This window comes from Myotis daubentonii, chromosome 13 (assembly GCF_963259705.1).
Source record: "Myotis daubentonii chromosome 13, mMyoDau2.1, whole genome shotgun sequence".
Classification (NCBI taxonomy): Eukaryota; Metazoa; Chordata; class Mammalia; order Chiroptera; family Vespertilionidae; genus Myotis; species Myotis daubentonii.
This window is the reverse complement of record NC_081852.1, coordinates 52,950,300-52,973,134: the sequence shown is the minus strand read 5'-3', so window position 1 is coordinate 52,973,134 and position 22,835 is coordinate 52,950,300. Positions and strand designations below refer to the sequence as shown.

The 22,835-nt window shown below is 44.1% G+C and overlaps 1 long non-coding RNA gene across 6 annotated transcripts in view; it reads left to right on the top strand.

Moving 5' to 3' along the window:
- Positions 1 to 513: 513 nt before the first annotated feature.
- LOC132214569 (uncharacterized) overlaps positions 514 to 22,835 on the top strand; it is a 38,790-nt gene continuing 16,468 nt past the window's right edge. For 4 of the 6 annotated variants that reach the window (XR_009448312.1, XR_009448314.1, XR_009448311.1 and 1 more), the window contains exon 1: positions 514 to 710. This is a non-coding gene — a long non-coding RNA (uncharacterized LOC132214569). Of the gene's footprint in view, positions 711 to 8,496; positions 8,609 to 22,835 lie in introns of those variants that run through there. The other 2 variants (XR_009448313.1, XR_009448315.1) reach the window with 2 other exon arrangements.

The following is a 22,835-nucleotide window of genomic DNA, read 5'->3' as shown; positions in this document are numbered from 1 at the left end:
TGTAGGGGAATTCCATTATTAGAACGATGCTCCCCTCCCACCCAACCCCCACCCCCCCCCCCGCCAATGCTTCCAAGCTTGCACACATATAGGAATCACCCTGGGCGTCTTATTAAAACACAGTTTCTCAGTTGAGAGTGAGACCTGATATTCTGCATTTCTAATATGCCTCCATGGTCTATGCTGCTGGTTCATAGACCACAGTGTGAATAGCGAGGTATTAAAGCCCTCAGAGCCCACCCCATGGAGGTCTCTTCCCAGCGGAAATCCCCTTACTAAGCTCTAAATCAGAGTGTAGCCTGTGCAGCATGGTGGGCAGCCGCCCTGCCTGGGTGGGAATGGGCGGGACCAAGTAGGGTTTGGAAACACAGGGTAGCAGCTTCAGCTCTGAGAGGGAGAGGTGGGTGGAGAGCCTGCTGGCTCATCAATTCCACTAGCAATTAGCCAGAGGGAAGCTGGCCTGAGAGCCATTAACATTTACAAGTGGCTCCAATAGCCCTCCCCGCACTCACTCCAGGGCACCAGAAAGTGCTCCTTATTGAGGCTAATGAAAAACCCTATGCGACGGGCAGTGAAATTGCTCTTACCTGTGGAGTGGTCGCTCATTTGAGGAGAGTCTCTCTCCCGTTGGTGGTGCCCTTTTTGCCCAGTGATGTGGTTGTTTTCCTGTCTCTAGCTGCCCCACTGCTGGGCTGGTGCACACTGAGCAGGTAAGTGGCATCGGGCTCTGCCTTGGGGTCACCTCATCCTATCCTCACTCCTACCCAGAGAGACAGATGAGGATGCTGAACCTCAGATTCAACCGCAGGGCTGTGGACTCCAGCTATCCAGTCTGCAAATGGACAGTGGGGTGGGGGAAGGATGTCTGTCAACCCCCTGAAATTGTGTACACAGTTGTGTGTGGCGTGCATGTAGCCTTTTTTGTGTGTGGAGAGAATAATTACATGTTATCACATTCTCAAAGGCACTGGTGATTCTTAGGTAACATCTCCCTGGGGAGATCGGCCAATATTGGCCTGGTTTTTTGGGTCAAATTTTTCAACCATCCCCTCAAGAGGTAATTGGGATTTCAGAATCTATGCCTTACAAAAACACATACCGACATAAGGAACTCTGAAGTGAGGCCTACTTTCTAGTGGATTTGCATTTTAATCATACCACACTCAGCAAATAGGAGGAAGTGAATGTGGCAAATGTTGTTTGTTTTTTTTCCTGCCTGTAAGTGGGAGGGCTGAGTCTAAATGACAGTGACCCCTGCCCCTGATCCAAAGCTCATGCCATAATCATATGTTTACAGCAAGCAGCTGACGAGCAAGTCCTGTTTTTCTCATAAGCAGCAGCTCCTGACACTGATTAAGAGCAGCAGCTGTGTTTGGAGCCAGGCAGACCTGGATGTAAATTGCATTGCATAACCATTGGCCAATCACCTCAGTTTACTAATCTATAAGATGGGGCTAAGAATAGTCCCTACCTCCTCAGGGCTGTTGTAAGGTTTAAAGAGATGATGTACATGAAGCATCATGGCTATTTAATTTAGCGATATCAAGATTGCTGGCCACTTTACATTATCTCATTTAATCTTGAGCTTTTGATTGTAGCTTGTTCAAGGTCCCAGGAGGGGTTGTGATTTGAATTAGATCTGTCTGGAATTGAAATCCATAGGCAGGATGCTTTTCACCCTCTGAGCCATCTCCGAATGCCCTGAATGCCACCATAGAGCCATGCACACATAGGCATTTAAGAGATATTTGTTCATTTAAATTGGTCTTAGTTCTAACCCAATATGCATATTTGAAAATGGAACACCAAGAGTCAGCTGGAGGCCTTCTCAGAAAGATTGGGCAGCTGAGAAACAATGTGCTGTGGTCAAAACAAGGCCTGTTGACAGGCAACATAGTAAAGAATCTGGGATGGCGTCCGATAACGCAGACCTGTCAGTGGTCGGCAAACTCATTAGTCAACAGAGCCAAATATCAACAGTACTTCTTCAAAATAGACTTGCCCAGGCAGAAAACCGACTTATGCACATGGGCCACGAAGTTTCAATCGCACTGTATGCGTGCCCGCACGTGGTATCTTGTGGAAGAGCCACACTCAAGGGGCCAAAGAGCCACATGTGGCTCGTGAGCCGCAGTTTGCTGACCACGGTAACTGAATGACGTGGCCATTATTTCACCTCTCTGATCTTGGCTATAATGTGAGAGTAGCAATAGCTACAGCTGTTTTGTCTACCTTTCAGGGCTGGCTGTAAGAAGTGAGTGAGATCACTTACATGAAATGGTCTGGCATTGTAGGTAAGGCTTTCTCATCATTGGTATTACAATCACAGTGACAAGTAGAAAAGTCCCAAGAGAACTCCAAAACAGTTCTGTTTTGGAGGAAATGTTGCATGTAAAGGGACAGAGGATAAGAAGGAGCCAAAACTATGGAAAAATGTATTGTCTTCCATGGAAATCACAAAGTAACTGATTCTAGGTTTTAAGACCCCTGTGGGGAGAGGGAGGGGGCTAAACTTCATGGCCTTCCAAAGTCCATCCTGCAGAAAGTATTAAACATGATTTAAATAAGACATTTACCAACATTAAACTTTACCGCCAAGCGGATGCTGTTTCTTTAACATTTGTAGCCTAGCAGCAGGGGGAAGGAGGAGTCCCATTCTATATAAACAGAACACCTGTCTAAGGGCCCACGAAATCCAGGAGGGCTCCAGTTCAGAAAGCTCTGAATTGTACAGCTCGAGAGGTGGCAGAGATCAGTGAGTGATTTCCAACAGAAGACAGCACCATGGGTGAGTCTGCCGTTTCAAGTGGAATGAGCAAGGCCCTCCAGAAATGCCCATTACAGCTGGGCGGCCGTGCCCAGCGGGAAGGAGCAGGAGGCTGAGCCCAAGCCAGCGTCAGCCTCCCTGCACACCCACGTTGCCTCAGGGTTGGCTGCAAAGATTGCAAGCAGCCCCCCCTCTCCCCCGTGGGAAGCCTTCCCAGCAGTTACAAAGCAGTGTCCTATCAGGAGCTAATGGAATAAGCCACTGACTCTCCTGGTAATTCATTTACCAAGCCAGGCTCTGAGATGGGAGCAAGCAGATATGTATCCACTCTCCCCTCTGTTTTCCAAGCAGAGTTCTCATTGGAATTAAGGAAGCTATAATTAAAGTACCTTATTTGGACATGCTGTAATTAGTCACCGATTTAGCATGCCATCAAAGATAATCCGAATATAAACACCAGGGCTGCAGGTGCCAGTCCCCCTGTGAGTTCTGAGAGCTAGTGGGCCCTACCTGCCTTTCTCATAAGACCTCATCACCCTTGAGGCAGAAACTGGTTCGGACCAGAGAGAGTGAGCCCTGAGGCAGCCTGTCTTCCCAAAGACTTCTAAGCCTGGGGACTTAGTCTTCCAGGGAGCAGAATTTGTCTATCACCTAGAGAAAGCTGGGGTGAAGGCAGCTTCTTCAATCTTTACTTCAAAGGAAATGGCCTGCCTTCATGATTAAACACAAGCTGTGGGGTTGTTATCCATGCAACAAATGTTTACTGAGCCCCTGCTGTGAGCAGGATGGTGGGGATTCAATAAGGAATAAGACTGGATGATGTGCTGGGAGCTCCGTGAGGGTGAAACTGCACTCAAGCTGTGTTACCTTGGGAAAATGAATTGACCTCTCTGAGGCTACTTGCTGATCAATACAATGGTGATACTAGCCTTCATCTCACAGTGTTGCAGTGAAGATGGACTGTGAGAAAAGATGCAAACATTTAGTACTTTGCTCAGCACAGAGCAGAGCTGGGACTGGAAAGTCAGTTTCTCCCCATGAGTCCAGCCCTCTGATTCCAACCTGCCTCCACTGCCTGCTATGCTGCACCTCAAAGCAGAGCTTTGAGAGGGGAGGACCTGGAACTCTGGGCCAGAGTCATCATGTGACTGTTCTGTCCCCATTTGGCGCTCAAGAGTTTTTCTGTAGCCATTTCAAGGATATGGACTTGGCCATATACTAGTATATATACAGGAATTGTCTGTTTGGTCCTGGGAATATCTCTGCCTGATGTTTGTTGTGTTTCTGATTTGGGTTTCTGTTTGTCGTGTTTTAAATTTTATTTATTCAATTGATTGGGGTGACATTGATTAACATGAACATATAGGTTTCATGTGTGGGTTTCTATGTTACAAGATCTGTATATTGCACCGTGTGCCCACCACCCGAAGTCAAATCTTCTCCTGTCACCTCATATTAGGATCCCATTCTCCCCACACCCTCTTCCCTGTTTGTGATCATAAGTTTCAGTTTCATATCCCACATATGAGTGAAATCGTATGGTTCTTAGCCTTTTCAGTCTGACTTATTCCACTTAACGTAATGTTCTCAAGGTCCATCCCTGCTGCTGCAAATGGCATTATTTCATCCTTTCTTATGGCTGAGTAGTATTCCACTGTGTATATGTACCACATCTTCTTTATCCAGGACACATTGGTTGTTTCCATGTCTTGGCCACCATGAATAATGCTGCCGTGAACAGAGGTGCCTGGTGTTACTTTTGTGCATGGCTATTTCCCATTGGACCCATAGCTCCTGCTTCTCATTCATCGCAGCATTTATCAGTTCTCCATAGGATTTTGTCCAATGGCCTGTGCATAAGGGCCTGGTGCCCTGGCTGCAGTAATAGTGGACACACAACTCAGCCAGGCTGAGGAGGTAACGCAACATGGATTCTCACGGTCCCTGACAGCCTTTCCCTTCCAAGTGTGTCTGCCTCCTTCCTGCCCCTGAAAGGCACCCACAGGGATATTGACTAAGGTATTTACTATGTTAAACACTCTCAGGACTGCTGTACCTATGTTTGTTTCCTCTTTGAAACCTTGACAGATCATTTGCCTTGTTTAAGCTAAAAACCCAGATTCCATCCTTGATTTCTCTGCCTTCAGCATGTTTTAGGGACTTGACCTTCTAAATGTGACCCCTCCACCCTCACCCATCAGACCATTTCTTTCCATCTTCCCATCTCATCCATCCCAGTCACCATGCAGTCACCTCCCAGTCTGGCTTCCTGCTCCTTATGATCTGTTCTCCACACAGTGGCCCGAGAGATCTTTTTAAAAACACAAATCGGCTCGGGTTATGGCCCTGGTCAAAACCCCCCGTGGTTTCCATTACACTTAGAATCAAGTCCAAACCCCTGGCTTCAATCTCACGCCCAACACCCTGCTCTTGTCCCCTCTCCCCCTACCTGTTGCCTCTGCCCAGGAACCTGGTCCACAGACCTAGGCCAGGATGGGAGCCTCTGGAATGTCACCATCTCAGAGAAGCCTTCCCTGACCTAACATAGCCCAGTCTCCGCACAGCTGTTCTCTATCCTGCCCACATTTTAAATGTTATATCCCATAAAAGTCTGATAATTTTCTCTGTATTTGTCTAGTCTCTGGCTCCCCTGCCTAGCATGCAAGCTCCCTAAAGGAGGTTCTTTCTCTTGGTATTCCACTTCTTGGAGCGGAGCCTGAAACACAGTAGACACTCAATATGTTTGTTGAAAGAATGAATCTACATAACAATTATCTGTAAAATGAGGATAAGCCCACTGAGGAGTCAGCTGACTTGTGTGAGTGATGCAGCTGGAATGCCTCTGAGCCTCAATTCAAACCTTAGTCTTTGCTCATCGAAAGCCTATGATCAATTTGTGAGGCACCACCACGGACATTTCCCCAGACAGAGCCCATGTTGTGGCTGGGCCTGCCCCTGTGGTTCTTATGGTTGCAAGACGCTCTCAGCCACAACCATCGGGGAACTTTGAAAAGACAAAATATATTACTCACAAGTTCTTGAGGGTCCACAGCATGTCCAGGGCTGCACAGTGAGGTCACAGGGAGGGAGGGAGAAGGGAGGATGGATAAGAGAGAGAGGGAGAAGGACCCTAGGTTCTGCCTTTATTGGGTTGATAGTGGGGTGCCTATGGTTTCTCTGGTTCACTCTCTATTGGTGAATTTAAAACATAAGAGCAGGAATTAAAGTTCTGGAAAGTAAAGCTTTGTCAGTCAAATACAATAGTCATCTACCTCAACCGGGATTTTGTAAAAGGGGACCTTCAGGGAGGCGTGGCCTGGCTCTTTGTCTTCTGTAGCTGGCCAAGTGATGGTTCACCATGGCCCCTCTTGGAAGTGGACGCCGGGCAATCAAGTGCTTAACGTCAGCACTCACGTGCAATCCAGAAGCTAATTGTCAGGCAGGCGCGTACACTTGAAACACACTGCCTTTAGTTCAATTCAAAGATATTTATTAAGCACCTGCTAGACGCGGGCTAGATGCCAGGTGGACGTGCTCACAGAATCCAAAGTCCTGCCTCTGTTGCTGGTTACCCTGGGATCACAATCACCTGTGTGACTTCACTTCTCCAAACCTCAATTCTTCACCTGTGAAATGAGGAACATGATGAAGTTTAATACATGGGGCTTAGATGGTGTTCCAGCAAAAATGCGTATAAAAGGGATTGTAAATGAAAGGTGCTATTAGGTTGTTAAATAACCCACAGATATCAGCAGTGGGAACAGGAAGTATGCATGGAGAGGCGAGAAATTTAAAAGGCAGGCTGCTCCCAACTTGGAAAGGTCTCCGACCCTCCCGTTTTAGGTTGCTCTCACCCTCTACCCCAGCAGTTCTCAACCTGTGGGTCGCAACCCCTTTGGCGGTCGAACGACCCTTTCACAGGCGTCGCCTAAGACCATCCTGCATTTCAGATATTTACATTACGATTCATAACAGTAGCAACATTACAGTTATGAAGTAGCAACAAAAATAATTTTAGGGTTGGGTCACAACATAGGAACTGTATTTAACGGGCCAGAAGGTTGAGAACCACTGCTCTACCCTCTCCATGGGTTGTCAGATAAAATACAGGAATCTCTTCAACTTGAATTTCAGATAAATAATGAAATTTTTAGTATAAGTACATCCCATGCATATGTGGGCCATACACTAAAAAAATCATATTATCTCAGACTAATAATCCTACCAACCCATTACCCTGTTAAATAATTACAGGCAGTGAAAAGTGTTAATAAAGTATCATTTTTTCAGTGGTTTATCATAATGTCCCCTCACCAGAACGTAAACTTGTGAAGGCAGGATCTTATCTATCTTATTTCTACTGTATCCCCAGGGGCTCACCCAGCAGAGCACCTGGCCTGGGGTCAGAATAACACAAAGGTGTTTGCGTAATGACTGAATAAGGGGACCCTCACAGAGCAGGGAGGCCCTTGGAAGCACCCAGCGGCCTGCTCTTCTGGTCTTCTTCCATGGTGCTTTAAAAATTTTCCCAAGAATTATTCTAGTCCACATACGTGGTCGGAAGACCCCAACCCTTCTCAGGGCCTGGACATTGATCTGGACTGCAGCATGAGGTTAGGAAACACATTATATTCCTCCTTTGAACTCTGAGCAATTAATTCTCTGTTTTCTAGTCTGTCCCAGTCCTGGTTCTGTTATAGGCCTCTCTCACGACACCAGAGAGGTGTTACCGGACAGGACAACCCCCTGAGTCAGTGCAGAGGGCTGTCCCAACCTGGATCCTTGTCTTCTCATCTCTCTATATAAAAAGCCTAAGCGACCGTTACAACCGGTCATTCAGTTGACTGGTTGCTATGACATGCACTGACCATCAGGGGGCAGACGCTCAATGCAGGAGCTGCCCCCTGGTGGTCAGTGCGCTCCCACAGCCAACCTCCCACGGCCCACCAACCTCCTGCGGTCCCTCTCCCCTGGATGGCGGGTCCCAATTGGCCATGATTGCAGGCCAGGCCAAGGGACCCCACCCATGCACAAATTTGTGCACCAAATGAATTTATACCAGAGGCCTTGACTGCAGTTGTAAAAAGCCAGTTCATTAAAGCATGAAAGCATGCACCTTTCTTGAAAAATTAAAGCAAGCAAACCTATACATCTGACTTATGAAGAGCAAGTTGGGTGTGGGTCTGAGGTCTCAAAATTCCTCTGCTGAATATTTTGGTACAGATTAATTCTCAAAGTCTTTTTTTTTTTTTTTTTTTTTTTACTTTGTTGTGGCCTTCCCAGAAATCATGAGAAACACCTGGCATCTTTATCCGACCAAGCCTTGAGACTGCTGGCTTCTCTTCTTAGGGAATAAAACTGCCCTTTTTTCCTTTCTCCTTCCCCCTTCCCTTTCTGCATTCTCTCATTAGGGAGGTTTTGTTAATCATTTGCTCTCAGTGTCCTTGGCTGGGGAGGACAATGGTTTGTTAGTTAGAAGCTGGCTGCAAATTACCCGCACTGTGTGGCCTGGTTTTAACTTTCCCGTCTCAGTTTCCCTACTCCTCCTGTCCTGGAATCTTGTAACAGCTCCACAGTCCAGGAGCAATGGACTGGCCTTATGCTAATGGTGTTTCATGTATCATTATGGCACGGAATGATGGGAGACCTTTAAACTGAGCATGATGTTTTATTAGTGTGTTTTTTTCTGAGGTTTATGACTCTGCATAACACAACTAAAAATGACCTAAGTTTTGCTTCATGAGACATTTTCAGGCTACACTTTCTTTGCTGCCCAACTCTGTCGATGCCTTTGGGAAAAGCACCAGACTTCAAGACACCCCCTTGAAAGCATTGCTGCAGGTGTGGCTTTATTGTAGTTTTATTTATTTATTTATTTTTTTTTTTTGCATTTGATGGTTAACTGGTTTTCCATAAAATGAAAATTGCTCGATTCTTTTTTTTTTTTTTTTTTTTTGGGGGGGGGGGGGTTGTGTGTTTTTTTTTTTCCGTCTAAAACAAGATAGACTTTAGGAATGTGGGCACCAGAATGTCTGTTCCTATGCCTGAAATTGGCAACATTTGCTACAATGTTAAAAATGGTGTTTCTAAGTGTGGTTGAAATTGTTCATAGCCCTTTCTGATCTGGAGTGTCCTATTGGCTGTGTCTGGTGTACTGCATTTAGGCAGAAACGGCTCTCTCTGTGTTTTGGGGCTGAATTTTAAATTGAATGGTTAGTGACTCAAGCGGCACTGATATGTGTAAACACTGGTTTGTAAGGGACTAATGTGAGGTGGGAGGAGGGTCACTGTGTCTTGCCTCCTGGATTTCCCACTATGATGGCCTAATTATCTACAGAAAAGTGAGCCATGTTGCCCTCAAGCTCCTGGAACATAATCTTTAGAAGAAGAAAAGAGAAAATAAGGGACAATAAAATAAAGGGACTTGCCCAAATGCCACCAGTGTTTACAGGCCCCTTCCAAAGGGACAGCTCCTAAAATCTGTGTCCCAAACCTCCTCTCTTGCTGGCAACAAAGGGAGAATTCTGCAGCTTATACGCAACCATATTTCAAGGATGAAAATGTTGCTTCAGAGTCCAGCAGTTACTTTCAAAGTACACGAGAAGGCTTCCCCCCCCCCCAATTTAACTCATAGGGAGGAGTGGGGGGTGGGCTGTGTGTGTGAAGATGTTAATTAGCAACATTATCAATACCCACAAGATATTGGGAGAGAGTATTCTGGAAGCTGTTAAGTACATGATGGTGCATGGACTATGATGAAAGATAATGCATTCACTGAAATGATAATTAGAAAGACTTGGATGCATGGAAAATGTTTAGGCTAAAGTATCAAGTGAGAGCCCGCCAGCTGGCTCAGTGGTTGAGCATTGACCTATGAACCAGGAGGTCGTAGTTCCATTCCCCCCGTCAGGGCACACGCCCGAGTTGTGTGGGGTGTGCAGGAGGCAGTCAATCAATGATTCTCTCTCATCATGGATGTCGCTCTCTCTACCTCCCTCCCTTTCTCTCTGAAATCAATACATATATATTTTTAAAAGAGTATCAAGTAAGAGAAAATTTACCAAATGTATGGACATAGTGGTTGCAGATCTATCAGTATAACTGGACGATGGATGCAACCTGGAAGAGGAGACAAAGATGAAAATAATAGTTGTGCAGAATCAGTTGGATTAAAGATAATTCATCACTGTTATTGAAAACCATTTTGAGAAGCTAAAATTTTTTTTAAATAATGATTTATAAGAAACCAATGGCAAAAATGCCCAGTTTAAATCTTTGAATGTAGAGTGTACAACTTGGTTCCTCCTGAAGCTCAATTAGTAAGTGAACATCCCGCTTCTAGACTCATTTAAATTTTCCAAATTCTTATTTGGAAGGGCAAGGTTGAAGCTCTGCAGAGAGAGACTTCTTAAGGGGGCAGGGGAAGGGATGGAGTCATCCTGTTTTAGGATGAGGAGCTCTCAGATATCATCCAGGATAAGCTACTGGTCTTCTCCATGAAGCAACTAAAGCTCAGAAGGTTTGGAGACTCAGTCAAGGTCACACAGAGAGTAGCAGGACGAGAACTAGACAGGACAGTCCCATGTGGGACAAACCTAGTGTGTAAGTCACAGAAGCATCCTGCTGGTGGGGGCATTACACCAAGGTTCCTACAGTTCACGGCAAAGTCCGGGCAAGGGCCCGAGCTCAGCCCCGGTTCCCTGCCTGGGCAGGATGAGGTTGGACAGTGCTCCACTGCCCTTTCTATGTGTGTGGAGTTGTCCTTCCTAAGGCCACGTGTCCTGTCAGCCTTCCCTCTGCTCTGCCCTCAACTCACAGCTGACTCCCAGGAGTCAGCTCAGTTCCTTGAAAGCATTACCTCTTGTTTGACCAACCCCTGGGAAGAAAGACAGGGGCTTCTCTCAGGGGCAGCCACTCTTCCCTGTCAGGGAATTCTAACATCAGTCCTGCTGGCCACACAGGATCTCCCAGGGGACCAGCCCAGAGAACAGAGTGTTCCTGATTTGAGATGTTATGCTTTTCTGTGTGACATCTCAGATGTCACTGCTGGCACCTGGTTCCAAGTCAAGGCCTGGAACCTCAGCATTCAGGAGACCTGCTCCAGGGCCCCATTTGCCATTCAGCCCAGCTCAGAGTTCAAATGTCCTTTCTGTGGTCCCTTGTGCTTTGTGCCCCTCAGCCTCTGAGCACAACAAAGAGGCTCAATCAAATCTGTAGGAAATGGAGCTTGAGGTTAACTAAAAGCTTTCTATTGCAGCCCCAACAGGAAGAGGCAGTACTCCTACCTACCCGATCTGCTACTTGGACCAGTTCCTTAACTTCTACACCTCAGTTTTCTTATCTGTAGAAAATTGGAATAATCGTGGTAGCCCCCTTGCTGGGGGTTTGGTGAAAGAATGTATATAAAACATGTAGGACAGTGCCTGACATATGATAAGCCTTTGCTATGAGTTACCTGTCATATTTATCTGGATCTTGTCTGTAGAGCAGGAATTCCTGTCTTCACCATCACCCTTAATGGTTGTGGCCATCAAATGAGCTCAGGAGCTGAATCTGCTTAGTCAAAGGTGAGGCACTGTGCGATGCCAGGCCATGCGGTCATCAGTGGTGAGCGCTACCCCAGTAACATGACATCATGGAGTCTGGGTCATACGGACTCAGCACCAAGCAGCTCATTTCAGCCTCATCCCACCTGTGGGAGAGGACCAGTATCCCCACATCAGAGCTAAGGAGACTGAGATTAGTGGGTCAGAGTGTTAAAGAGATGCCCGAGATCATGAAGCTAATTAGTGGCAGGACCTGGTTTAAAACCAGATTTGTCCAACAATAAAGCCCATATTCTCCTTTTCCCCTTTTAAAAATTAAATTTATTGGGATGACATTGGTCAACATGAATATATAGCTTTTAGGTGTGTGTTTCTATGTTACAAGATCTGTATATTGCACCGTGTGTCCGTCCACCACCCAAAGTCAAATCTTCTGTTGCCTTATATTAGGACTCCCTTTTCCCTCCACCCACTTCTCTCTGGCAACCACCGCACTGCTGTTTGTGGTCATGAGTTTCAGTTTTATATCCCACATATAAATGAAATCATATGGTTCTTAGCTTTTTCTGACTTATTTCACTTAGCATAATGTTCTCAAGGTACATCCATGTTCTTGCAAATGGGGCTATTTCATCCTTTCTTATGGCTGAGGAGTATGCCATTGTGTATATGGACCACATCTTCTTTATCAATTCCTCTATTGCAGGACTCTTTGGCTGTTTCCATGTCTTGGCTACTGTGAATAATGCTGCGGTGAATATAGGGGTACATATATCTTTGCAAATACATGATTTAGAGGTTTTCAGATAGATACCCAGGAGAGGGATTGCTGAGTTGTATGTAGCTCGTTCTAATTTTTTTGAGGAATTACCGGACTGTCAAGCCCATATTCTTACCACTATTTTGTAACATCTTTTTTGCTGTGTCAATTGATGGTCCTCAGTTCCAATTCAATGCCAACAGGAATCCCCAATTTGCGGTGTGGTGAACAAGGACAAACAGCTCAGTTGTGATGCGGCATAGCTGTGAGGCCGCTCTGGGAGGAGATGGCATTGAGTACGGCAGCCTCCCCAGCTAGACAGCTCTTCTCCATGGCAGGGAAATGCAGTTTTCGGTCTTCGGTGGAAAGGGAAGGTGTGCTTCCCACGCCAGAGGGGAGCTGACAAATAGAGAGAGAAGTCTCCACCCCTGGCCCCTGTTTGGTCAATCCTCATGCCAGCGAGGACTCCAAATCCTTGCAGTTTGATTGGTCTAAAAGGCAAAGTCCTGCTTGGTCAGAATGGAGCTGATCTGATAGGTCAGCGACGATGCTGATGGAGTTATATTTGCGCATTTCCATTGGATGGGGAAAGTCTCAGCCTCAGTCCTATTGGTTGAAATAGAATTCCAGGAACGCCTATCTGAGGGTGGGCTCAGATGTCAGGAACACAGTGCAAGCAGGCAGTTAGTTCGGTGTGGAAGGCAGGCAGCTTAGTGCATGCTTCTCCCTGAAGCTCAGTTCGTATGAGAGGCTGCTGCTTAGAAACAGCTGCTAGGCTTTGTTTTTATATTTGAGCCCAGTTAGCCAATAAGAGCCTTTCTTGGTAGGTTTTTTTTTTCTTTCTGGAGGTTAACAGCTATCAGTCAAAAAATAATAATTCTGCCATACATTATGTGAAAAACTTGTCGGTTATACTAAACGTTTATTGAATTGAGGATATATAACAAATATTTTTAATATGTGGGATTTTTTTGTTTTGTCTTATTTTCTTTTCTTCTGCTTTACCTCTTTATCATTAAACAGCACGGATGCATATGTGTGTGTGGCTGGGGTGGGGGTCAATCACACAAGGCCCTGGTTATTTAGACCTTCTGTGGCTGATGATTATTGCAGACTCTTTTTTGTTTTGTTTTGTTAATCCTCACCTGAGGATATTTTTCCATTGATTTTTAGAGAGAGTGGTGGAAGGGAGGGAGGGAGAGAGAGAGACAGACAGATAGACAGACATCTACATCGATTGGTTTCCTCCTACAGGGCCCGGACCATGGCCAGGGATCAGATCTGCAACCCAGTTATGTGCCCTTTTGGTGCATTGACTGAAGCTATAACCACTGAGCACCACCAGCCAGGGCTATTGCGACGCTTTAGTAAAGATTTTAGGGCTTAGGGAGGCTGTCGTTATGTATGTGTTTTGAGGGAGGTTTTGGTATTAAAGACTCTTCACAACCTATTTGACCCTGTTGCCTTGGCCAGGTGGGTCAGAGACCACCCTTAACCTTAAGCTCTCCTTCCTCTAGTCCTGCTTGAGTGAACTGCCATTCCTCTCAATTGAATTTAGAACTTTCCAGTCATTCTGGATTCATATTTTAAAAACCTATGATGCAATTTTTATTTTAAGAATTGGAACAGAGGAAAATAACATATGCTTGTATTAACAAGAGAAAACCATAGCAATTGCATCCACATATTATGGCTGGGTCTCAGATTCGATGAACTCTGGGATGAGATGGAAAACATAATAAGCTTGATTCTGAAAATTGAATAATCAGCATTCCATGTGGCTCCGATTGTAATGGATGGAAAGACATAAGCAAATAAAAGGATGGTTTGCTCGTAAACTCTTCTGAGACTGTCACCATAAAAGTGGATTTATCTCTTCAAACAATTGTCCATTGAACTGTGGAATAAGGAACACAACCTCCAAATTTGAAGTATCGCCATTTTAAGTCAAGTTTTGAAAAAACAAATCCAGACACTTTTAAATTTATAGGATTAATCTTCCGTCTTTCCGCCAATAACAAGAAAATTGAATCTGTAAAATTACGTTCGGTATATAATTTTCAGCTGTGTAATTACTGTTTAAAGATACATGTCTTCAATTTCTTCTGCCTTTTGAAACTCCAGTCCATTTCAAATCTTTTGTTAATAAGCAATTTAGTTCTCAGAGAATGGTTTCTTTGTGTTGGTAATTAAGTGTTATATTTACACAAAGGAAATAGTGAAAGACAATCCCTTCCAAAAAGAACATTGTAAAATATTCCACTAAGCAGCGCAAAAGCATGACCCTGCAGTGGCATAATTTCTTCTGGTGATGCCAACAAAACCTCCCTGATTCCTCTGAATGATATGCCTGTTCCTTTTAGGTGTGATAATTGATGAAATATTGGAACAACTCAATAGCAATTGTGAAAGTGAATATACAGCAAAGTTTATCACTTGATACTTTGGCATTAGGTCTGGCCATTGTGGCTTGTGTTTGCCTCTTAGGTAGCAAATACTTGCAGGGCAAATGTATTTTCTGTCCATTTAATATGGTTACTGATGTGAATTTTTTTCTACAGTGAAAAATAGTTATTAGTTAATATACTAACAAACATGCATGGGGCACCCCCTGCCCATGTGACAGTAACTCTGCTAAGAGCTGCAGAAAACACAAGTCTGAGTAAAGAGGGCCCACCCTCACTGGGGTCCAGTCTAGTCAGGGAAATATGATGAATAGGATTTTGACAAGCAAAGGAGAAAGGATAGGTTCCATCGGTGGGCATTGGGGCGGCAGGGGACAGAGGCTTGGAGGAGGGAAATGCAAGGCTTATGTTTAGGAAAGAGAAATATGTATGTGATTATCATATTTATTATACGCCAAGCACAGTGCTAAATGTTTCATTTGCAATATGTCATAAAGACCCACTCATCCTAGTCTGGGTGGGATTTTCCTGCGTGAGCACTGAAAACCCTGCATACCAGGCCTCTCAGTCCTGGACCAACTGGGACTGTTGGTTACTGGACATGCATTCCTTAGGACTTTATGAGGTCTAGGCTACTATCATTCTCAGTTTACACATGAGGGCAAGGAAGGTCAGGAGGCAGAGGAATGCGTCTCAGATCGCATAGTTGCTAATACATGGGGAGCTGAGATATGCAACAGAGTGCTCTGAACTACTGGTGCGAGACATGAATCCTTAAGGCTAAAAGGGAGCATTTGCATGGCACAGTTCCAGGCGGCAAAACAAAGAAAAGGAAGTTGGTACAAAACTGTGGTGGACTCCAAGTTCAAGGATTTTTCCTGTGGGCATTGGAAAGTTTCTAGGTAGCAGGACATCATGGTGGAAGCATTCCTGACTAATTTGATATTCATGGCAATAAAGCAATTAGTTCAAACACCGTTTTGTCCCACCACGCCTTATCTCTAGACATCTACAAATCACCCCCTAAGGCTGCTGCTCCCAAACCCTAAACAAATCAAAGAGAGTATATGGAAGATCAAAGGAATATGTCCTATTTCTAATCCATTTCAAGCTTTTTTTCCCCTTCACTTGTTAATATTTTCCCCCATGTTTTTCTCTCTAGCAGAAACTAGAAACACTTGAAAGGTTGTAAGCAGCTTTGCTTAAACACATTTCTTCTCAAGTCTATCATGTCTCAAATCTCATTTCCTTAAAGAAATAACAGGTAGAAGAGGTGCCGGGTCTCGGCTTCTCTCTGAGCGATGAGAACAGAGCAGGGCAAATAAATGTGTGTGTGGCTTGATTTAGAGTCTCTGTGTGTGCGTGTGCACATCTTTTGTCATTTTACCAATTTCCTGTGAGGCTGCTTATGCCCTTTTATTGCCTTTTATTCTGAACTGTCATGTGGTTTATTTGAGAGGGTGGTGGCTGGGATCGACACATGCTATTTGTTGAGATGTATGCCATCTGAGGTCAGCGTAATGCCATGGTCTGGTTAGTACAAGACAGCCACGCAGAAAAAAGTCCATTCAGGGGGGAAGGTGGTGATTTTTCAAGAAGTGCCTCTCCCTATTTGATTCAAAGAGATATGTTATGCAGAAACCTGAAACAGCAAGCCTTTGTGCTGGAAAGATCCATTTAGCTGCATTTCATAATGTTTCCTGCCAAGTCACTAGGTCCTTGCACTCCTAAGCTTTTTCAAAATTGAAAATCATTGCCTTTGCAAGAACAACCCATCCTTCTCTAGGAGGTCCCATCCAGTTGGTCAGAACTTTTTTCTGGGAGTTTATTTGATGATAAATTATATCAAGAAATTAAACAGAAACACCATTAGCAATGTTGACAACATTCCCACACACATGAAAGATTTAATGAAAAACAGGAGCTAGGGAGTTGAATTTGCACACAAAGGACCTATGTAACATGGATATTCTCTGAAAAGTTAAAGTCAGTGGTGCATAGCTATCTCATCCACTGATTAAAGAAGATTTGATTTATTTAAGGAAAAGGGGATGGGAGGTGGGGATATTCAAAGGGAACGGATACAAGGATAAAAAAGGGGCCTTGAAGACAGGGTTCGCCCGGGACGAGCTGCCATGGCTCATTGCTCCCCTGGTTGTAAGTCTCATGAGGTCCTTTAGAAGTTGGGGGTATGTGCCTGTGGGGGGAATGGCTATGGCATGCTCCTTGGTGGGAGAGCCTGCACTGTTCTGAGCATATTTGTCTCTCTTGCTGGTGGAAATCATAGGGGAGGTCTCATTAGGATACTCATCAGCTTTCCAGGTGTGCTCTTTAAAGGTTGTGCTCTCCACTGATTGGTTGGTGCCAGGGCCGGGGTGGGGGTCGGGGGGATCATTAGACAGTGTAGCTGGTTCTAAGGCAGCCAGGTGCCACTTGTCTAGTTTTGCTGCTTTTCTGGGCCTGGAGCTGAAATACAAGTGAGGCCTCAATGTTATCTTTAGGAAGGAAAAGGTCAGGGAGTTTAAACTGCCTGACCAGTGATATGCTAGGGGAAGATGGGTTACCCTGGAGGTGAGGTTCTTGTTTTTCCAGTTTTGCCCCTTGCTCAGCATCCAGGGCTTTCTGCCATGGCGAGTTTCTGTACCTGGCCTATTGCCCTTGCTCTGGGGGCCTAACATTCTCTGAATGCAAATGCAAGTTGTTGTTTTTTCTTGGCAAATACCCAAGATCTATCCTTTGTTTTGCTTTTAGTGACAGGGAAACATTCATTTCATTATTTCATGTCTCAGTTGAAGTCACCCAGAATGGGATATTCAGAGCTATTTTAGGAGTCCAGGTGTGGTAGGCTTTGGGAATGGCACCAGTTGTCTGACTGATGGGGTCAGACCAAACTGGGGTTCAGCAACCTCTGTACTTGGGTTCTGGCTAGGAAAGAATTCAGAGTAAGACGCAAACTGTAGGAGAACATTTATTTGGTAAATTACAGAGGAAAAGAAGTAATTCCTAGAAGAAACGGGCTTAGGAAACAAGTTATGGAGAAAAAGGAAGGGCCCTTGGAGCTTGGTAGTGAGGAAGCTAATGGTAACATACCTGAGGGGTGGGTAATTGAAAGGCACAGGCGCGCTCCCTGGAAGGAGAGCGCACTGGGTCCTCCATCCTAAGGGTTTTAAGGGTGGAGATTTTAGGGGAGGCCCCAGGGGAAAGATCTTAATAGAATATTCGGTAGCTTTCCAGGTGTGTCCATTCAGGGTTGTGGTCTCCATTGATTGATTGGTGGCACCAGGGCAGGGGGTCATTATCCAATGCAGCTGGTCCTGACGTCAGCCATGGCTGGTTTTGTTGCTTATCTGGGGCTGGAGCTAAAATACAACAGAAGGCTACATGTTATTTCTAGGGAGGAAAGGTCAAGGGGTCCAAACCTCATGACCAGTGATATTCTAGGGGAGGAAAGTCACCCTGGGGGCAAGGTCCCACCCTATAATTGATTGTCCTTTGCTAGGCACCTGGGGCTTTCCAGGCTGATGACCATCTGTACCTGGCCCATCGTCCTTGCTCTGCTCAGGTCTATGTAACTGCCTACAGCATAGGGACAGTCTGAATATGGAAGCAGATGGATGGAACCAGCTCAAATGGTTGGGACCATGTGTACCAAGGAGTTGGAGGTGTGAATGGCCAAATGAATCCTTACTCTTCAATGGATGAGTCTGTCAAATTAAAAAAGAAGGTGGTTTCTGCTAAACACAAGTATAGGCAGCTGAAGGAATTGTTCAAAATGGAGACAGTTCAGAGTCCTGCTTTGAGTACCTCTTGCCCTCCATTTTAAGTCAGCTGGACCATTCTATAGAGGTAAGAAGAATACCAGGTTCTCTACCCTGGCCGTATGTTAAAGTCACTAATGCTCTGTGTCTAATCACAACAGACCAATTAAATCAATATTAGGTTATGGAAAAATCCAGACATCTGTGCATTTTTATATGCCTACAGTCAGGAGTCCTATCAGGACTCAGAAACCAGAACCAAAAACTTAATTGAAATAATTTTAACAAGTTAACCAGTTATTGAGAATTCAGGAAGCAGCTACTACCTCTAAGGGTGGGGAAAACAAAGGAATGAAGTCAGGGCTAGGGGCCCTACAGAGCTGAGACCCTGGCTTCTGGGCAGTGTTCTCCAGCTTTTGCTGGTGTCTGACCTCAGGGGAAGGACCTCCTAGAGCTGATAGGACCCAGATTTCAGAGGAACGGGCTTGCTAGAACTTACTTGTACCTCAGATGCAAATGGTTCTGGGATTGTGGCAAAACTAGAAACTAAAACCAACTTCCTACTGGAACTAACTGGTAGGGCCAGGTTGACACTGATAGAAAGAGAAATGGAACAGGGTGGAGAAAAAGCCCTTCTCCATATTCCAGTTTTCTCTAGTGCCCTCTATCATCAGAGCTGGTAAAGGAGAAATGCTATTGGCACAGTTCCAACACTAGCATTTCAAAGCAGTACATGGAAGGGTAGATTTAAAGTAAAAAACGTGAATTAATAACCAGCACTGTGCCCCCAGGTGATCTGTTGGACAGGCAGGGTTCACTACTGAAAGCTATGATTTAGGACTCTCCTTGTGGCATTCCTGGTTTGCTTTTGTTGTCCCCCGTCAGTTCATCCTGCCGATGATCATCAGCCTGCTCCTTCGGTCTTCTAGTTTACCTTTGGACTGAATGGACTCTTGGCCTTTGGGTTCCCACAGTTATAGCTTAGATTTGGCCCAGGGATTCTTCCAGCATTAAAGACTATGGCCCTATAGGACCCAAGGCCAGGCACTGAGAAGGCAGATATTGCACTATGATGTCCATGGAGTTTGTTTGGCTCATAACTTCAGGGACCATATTTTGCTAGAAGAAGCTAGTTCTCGTGGTCCAGCACCACTTTGTGTTGATGGGCAGTCCCAATAGTGGTCTGCCGCCATTGGCCGTGGTGAGAATCTGTTATCCTGTGATGTGTGGTTGAAAAAAACATGAGCTTTTATGCCTCTGCTTTTTTTTCTCTGGAAAGTCTAGTTGGATTCTTTTTATTAGTTGTGGGGTTCATCACTTACAAAATGCCCAACCAGTTAAATCAGAAGAGAAATAAAGCTAGTGCTTATCATGAAGCCCTTCTATGTACACGGAAACACTATAAATCCTGATTCAAATTATTAGAATGAGTGTCAGCAGACTTCAGTCGCTGGTTTAAATGTTTATTCAGCGCCTACCATGATCTAGGTAGTGTTCTAGGAAATGGAAGTACAGCAATGAATCAAGCAAGTTATTGTCCTCATGGAGGTTACATCTTACTTGAGAAGAAGGAAAATAGTGTATAATGCACCAGATGATATATTAGTTATGTATTACTGTGGAACTAATTATGTCAAATTTAGACCTTAAAACAACAACGGTTTATTATCTCACAATTCCTGAGAATCAGAGCCTGGGAGCAGAGCAGGTGTGTGGTTCTGGCTTTTGCTCTTTCATGAGGTTGTAATCCAGTTGTCATGAGGCTTGCAGTCTCATCTGGAGATATGTCTGGCTTTGAGGGATCTGCTGCCAAGTTCATTCATGTGGCATTATCATGAGGCATGTGGACCTCTCCAAGAGCTGCTCACAACTTAGATGGCTCACTCTGGGCAAAGCCATCTGCTAAGAAAAAGAGAGTGATCAAGATGGAAGCCGTTATAACCTAATCTTGGAAATGACATATTGTGGCGTCTGTCATATTCTATTATTCCTAACCCTGATAAAATGTGGAGGAGGACCATGCAAGGGCATGGATACCAAGACCCAGGGATTTTTAGGGCTGTCTGGGAGGCTGGCTATCATGGATGGTATTAAACTCCATGGAGAAAGCAGAGTAGGAGGGCATGGGTTTGGAGTTACCATTGCTCTTAATACAGATGGTCAGAGAGGGCTTCACCGATACATATCAGGGACGTAAAGGGTAGCTTTATGGCTTGCTTTTTAAAGAATTCCTTTTCCAGAAAGACTTCCCTCAGCTCCTGTCCCATCCCTCTTGTTCACTGAGAACTCCTACTGTGCGCACCCAGAATATCCACACTTACCCTCTAAATCACTCTGTGGTGTCTTCTTTCTTTCTCATCCACTAGAGCAGTGATGATGAACCTATGACACGCGTGTCAGAGGTGACATGCAAACTCATTTTTTTGGTTGATTTTTCTTTGTTAAATGGCATTTAAATATATAAAATATCAAAAATATAAATCTTGGTTTTACTATGGTTGCAAATGTCAAAAAATTTCTATAGGTGACACGGCACCAGAGTTAGGTTAGGGTTTTTCAAAATGCTGACATGCCGTGCTCAAAAGGTTCACCATCACTGCACTAGAGGATGAGTTCTTCGGTGTCTTGGACAATGTTTTATTCATCTTTGTAAGTCCAGTAAAAGATCAGTAAATGCTTGATGAATGAATGACATGCATAAATGAATTTACTTTCTCTACAGTCTCTTTTAAGGAATTTAGCTTGAACTACTCTTTAACATTATATGTTTTTTTAATTAAACATCAATTATCTTTTGCCTAAAACAAAAAATCCTTGAACATGGGTTCATATTGCCACTCTAAGCATATAAATGAACCCCTCTGCTCAATTGCATTGCCTGCGGATACTGTTAGTTTATGAAGCACCATATGGAACAAAAATATGTGGCAACTTATTGAATGGGAACATTTTGTGAGAAAAATATTTTTGTTTCCATGCAGCACCATTTCTATTAAATAGCTTCTAAATATGTAAAAAGAAAAAAAGACAAAACCTCAGAGTGGCAATAGAATACCCTAAGGAGTCTAGAAAGCATGCAAAACTCCAATATTATTTTATAATGAAAACCAGATATGAGTGATTATTATTTCTTCATACCCTTCCTTTTGGCAATGATTTATTTCTAAATATATATCCCTTGTCTGATAAATCACATGCTGTGACTCACCCACAGCCCAGGGGCAAAGGCACCCACTTATACAAAAGGACAATTGGTCACTCACAGAAATATGTGTCTTGTGTTTGGGAACTAAACTGTCATTCCAATATCAGCAGTCTCTCCTCCTGTGTGTGACTCCAGAGGTCTAGTTTGGCATCTAGTTTAGGATTGTTTCCAAATGTCAGCCCTGAGAACTCAAAGTACCAAAGCCCCGGAAACTATGATGTGCATAGGAGTCACATAGGTATTTTGTTAAATGCAGGTTTTGATTCAGAAGGTCTGGGGTAGAGCCTAAGATTTAGCATTTCTAGCCAACTCCTGGGTGATTCTTTGGGGCTGGTCCTCATATCATGCTTTGAGTAGTAAGTTATCAAAGTAGGTCCAGAGAGTCCAAACTTTACCTGCCTGCCTGCCTATGTCTGCAGATAGTTTGAGATTTCCTTCCCCCCCCCTTTTTTTTAAAATCATCCTAATGAGAAACTCTATGATAGTCACAAAGCAAATTTATTTTATTGATTTGCAAAGTTTTAAAGCCATTTTTTTCTCTAAAAGATAATTTATATTTTGGATCTCTGTTCCTTCGAAAGTTTATTTTGAAAAACAACAAGTTCTACCGGTACATTTTTGTCTAAACAAGTGCCAATGCCAAGCAATCTACCAAACTAAATCCTTACCTCCATTCAGATGTTCTGCATTTCATGCATTTCCAAATTGGAAAAGGGGAGGGGGTGGAGAGAGAATCATTAAAAATTATATTGATTATCCCAGATAAAATTCCAGGTCAGCACCTTTCTCTACTGTTCCAGTCACATAGGAGGAACTGGGGGTTTCACCTATGATATGTTTTGTTTTTATTATTTTAAGAATTATTATTCTCATATTTTAAACTTTTATCATTTTAAATTTTATAACTTTAAAATAAATAATTTTTGACGTGACACTGATCTATCTATACTCAAAGTAGTTCATAGGCTGTGCAGGGAAATTCACTAGTCTTTGGTCTATGTATATTCAAATGGTCTTTTCAAGATATACAACATGTTGCCAGGAAGTATTGGCCTTTGTTTCTTTTCAAAGGCTTATCAAAGTGCAAAAATGTACCAGAATGAGTAGGAGCTCCCCTGACTCTATCTCTTAAGCATCTCACCTAACCTCTAGAGTCCTTACCCTGGTCTAAGTAAGAAGGTAGCACCTGGCCCAGGAGGCCTTGAAACCCACTAACTAGGTCTCTGTAGCAGCCAAGCCCAGCATTTTCCCATAAACTACCAGCCATGTGTCATATTGGTCCCCAACTCAACATGTCTCACAGTTCTCAAAGCACATATATTTCACAGACAACTCACAGGGTGGATTTGGATATTTTTAAATGTCTATACTTAGTAATTTTGGAGTAATCACAG